The 3,576-nt window shown below is 44.9% G+C and overlaps 1 protein-coding gene across 1 annotated transcript in view; it reads right to left on the bottom strand.

The window, feature by feature from the left end:
• The window catches only part of Slc9a4 (solute carrier family 9 member A4), a 48,764-nt gene that overhangs the window by 7,911 nt on the left and 37,277 nt on the right, over positions 1-3,576 (bottom strand). The window lies entirely within an intron of this gene.

Here is a 3,576-nt window from a genome sequence, read left to right as displayed (position 1 = left end):
ACCAGGAGCCCCAACCCTGCACACCAGGAGCCCCCAAGGAGCTTCCAGCCCTGGTCAGGCCCAGGTGAGCAGTCCATGTACAATTGTCCCCAGAGATTCCTTAATCATGACGTTGCAGTGGGGCGAATTCCCATGTGACCAATGTATTTGATTACAATCTCGTGGTTGCACTTTTAAAAACCCTTTTATTAGATGAGTAATGTGTGGTCATGGTAGAACAGAAGAAGAAAGAACTGAAGAGAATTAAGCCTTGCTTTTAATATGACCATAATGCTACAGCATGAATGTTTTCCCTTGTCTCTTGCTTGTTTCTTCCCGGCAGCCATTTGGAACGCCTCAGGGCTCTGGTGGTTTTGTACCTGCTTGATGTGTCCTCAGGATTGTTGATCGCAGAGGCCAACAGTTATTAGTTTCAATACAGGTCACCCTTTAAGTATTTTACCCAAATGTTAGTAGAAGTACAGCTGTAAGTAGCTAGGGCGTTTCAAAAGTAATACGCAGCTAGTCACAGACTGGAAGGCCGTGGATGCCGGAGATCACAGCACGCCGGGCTTCGACTTAGCAAAGCCAACTGCATGCGACTGAGGCTCTTTCTCCAAAATTACTGGAACCAGAGTTCCCTTGGTGGAGAGCTGTAAATGTCAGCTGTGTTGAGCTGCAGTCACCACCCTTGGCAATGGAAACATGGTTATCAGGGTTTTTCAACCTAATTGTGTGTGTGTGTGTGTGTGTGTGTGTGTCCTTCATGTACAATTCACGCTGACTTCCGTGCGCCTACACGCTCTCCCCAGCTGAGTACATTCCTTCTTTCTGGCAAGTGTTACTGCTAAGCAGAAACACCAGCTAGCCAAACAGTTCCATGTTCTGTTCATCAGAAAGCAAACAGCAAAATCACCGATAAACGAAGTGGCTCTGTGAAACTTGATGGAGCAGCAGATCTAACTAGCACCTCTCCCGGGTTTGGAGTGGACCACTCTGGGAAGGACTCATCTTCACTGAAGGCCACTCGGGCCACTGGCTGGCATGGGCAGACTGGTATCTGGAAGATGTCATGTCCTCCAAGGCCACAGGGGGCCACACTTCTGCAGTGTCACCTGGCCTGGCTCACCTGGGTGAGGGGGACCTGGGGTTTCACCCTGCCGCTCTGTGAACACAGGCATCTCTGAATAACCCGATCATGAGTCTAAGAAAGACACAGCCCTTGGAAAATTGGCTTGGTAATTATGCCTGCTTCAACAGAGTCCAGTGATTAAACCAGAAGACTCTTCCTCAGAGTACTCATTTCTTGCCCATAAAGGAAATCTCTGTGACCCTAACACAAAGTTCTGTGGTAAGTCCATGGATGCTACAGCAAACTGGAACAATCGGAACCCAAATGTATTTGATATAAGATTCAGACATCTCATGACCACCTCTTCTTTCTTTCTTTCTTTCTTTCTTTCCTTCCTTCCTTCCTTCCCTCCTTCCTTCCTTCCTTCCTTCCATTTCTTGCTCCTTCTTTCCTTCCTCTATTCCTTCCTCCCTCCTTCCTTTTTTTTGGTGACATGTTACACAAATGTGAAAGAAGCCTTCGAATTCAATGATGGAATCAAGGAGATGTTACATCCAGTATGGGTTCCCAAAGATCAAATGTTGTCCCCTGGTTTATGGAGAAGACCACTTCTTCTTTGAATACCTCAGTGTATAGTCCCGGGGAAAAGCACACACCAATGGCCCAAAGCTGGGCCTACCACAGCTCCGCTCCGGGCATGGCCACCTGTGTCCTTTCTAGGGAGGCCCCTGAGATGCCTCACCTCTAAAATGAGTGAAGTGTGAGGACAAAAGTGGCCCGCCTCCTGGGACACAACATTCCATTATGGAAGGGAAATGGCATCTCGGAGTCCACGCAGGAATGCAGAAATGGGAACTTAAGAGGATTGATTGAAAGATATGGTTAATGTTTAAATTTGAAAACTTGTTATAGTCAAAGACTAAGACTAAGAGACAGATGAGTTCACACCAGGGGGCGGTACTCTGAGGATGGAGGGCAATGTGTCTATCACTGTAACTTTTTAAAAAAATTTAAACATTCATTGATCAAACATTCAAGGCAACTTAATAAAAAACTTTACAGTGTGCCCTTATCCACCAAGCTCACCATATTCTGGCTTTTCCTGGAGGCCAAATGACCAAGCAAAATGAATGTTTTGAATTAATTCAGGACATCGAGGCAGCCACAACAGGCAACCAGAGACACTCACGAGAGAGAACTCCAGAACTGCTGCAGCAAGCAGCGAGGACAAGTACTCAGTGCGCTGGAAGTCAGAGGGTGTGCTGCGCAGGGAAGCCGTGGTGATGAACCATTGTGTTCTAACACATTTTTTGCAATTTAAAAACCCACCATATTTGTATTAGACCCCATGTACCTGTCAATGCATGGTCAACTAGAAACTTTTTTTTTTTTTGCGGAGCTGAGCCATCTCCCTGGCCCCCAACAAAGTCTTTTTTTTTTTTTTTTTCAGGACCTTGTGCTTGCTAGGCAAGCACTTATTCCACTGAGCTATCTCCCCAGCCCTAGAAACATTTTAAAACTAAAATGAAATTCTTGCATGCTTTTCTTCAAAAATGGCATGTGAAAATTTTTTTAGGAGCTTTGCTATAAAATACATGGAGGGTGCATAGCTGCAGCTTATTACGCTGATAAATTGATAAATATTTTAGTATCTCTATTATATTAATCAAAATTTTTAAAGCTATGCTATTCTTCATTTTGAGCAACTATCTTGATAATTTTGGTTACAACTCAGGAGTGAGATGAGCTATCTTTTATTTGAAAAAAAAGTTTACACTTTAGGCCTTCCACAGGGTGATCTGGAAGTTCAAGTCGGTAACGCATGGAAAAGCCGCAGCCTCCCTCACATCCACGTTTTCTGTGCTGTCCCATAGACAGCCTCGTGGCAGCGATCTTCCAGGTGGCACAGAACTGGGAAAGCGAACTTTTGTACAATTATTTAAACTTCCAAAGGAGGAAGTATATGTGCATTTTGTTGGTACATCTCATCCAGAATAATAAGAAGCGAGCTAGGTACACGTTTCTTTTTCCTGTTATTGTTTGAAGGTTTGTTTTTTAAGAAATTAGCTGCTTTGATCTTAGGAAAGGAATTCCTTTATGCTTGATGTGCTACAGGTCTCTGATAAGATCAAATACACGTAATTTAAATACTAACCTTGTATTAAACATCAGCTTTAAAGAAACCTCTCTCACCCAGTTAAATAAGTAGCTTAGGGTTTCCCCTACCAGAGGGGGAAACCCTTCCCTTTAAGACTATTGCTAAGCATGGACCAGTTTCTGAAGAATAATTGCCTTAATGCAGGGGCTGGAGGAGGCTCCAAACAAAGCTGTTTTAATCATTGCTTTGAGGTCAGAAATTGGGGCAGTTAGTTGCAATCAATGGAACATACCCCAAGGTTCAGAATATGCTCCAGCACGTGAGGGACTGCTTAGCCCCGAGACCGCGCCTGCAGCCCACCTCTGAGAAGCTGCCCAACCCCCTCCCCCTCCTTCCCTTCCTCCTCCCCTTCCCCTCCCCCTCCCCC

Source organism: Octodon degus, unplaced genomic scaffold, assembly GCF_000260255.1.
Source record: "Octodon degus isolate 3935 unplaced genomic scaffold, OctDeg1.0 scaffold00052, whole genome shotgun sequence".
NCBI lineage: Eukaryota > Metazoa > Chordata > Mammalia > Rodentia > Octodontidae > Octodon > Octodon degus.
Note: the sequence above shows the minus strand (reverse complement) of the source record. Positions and strands in the feature narration are given on the sequence as shown.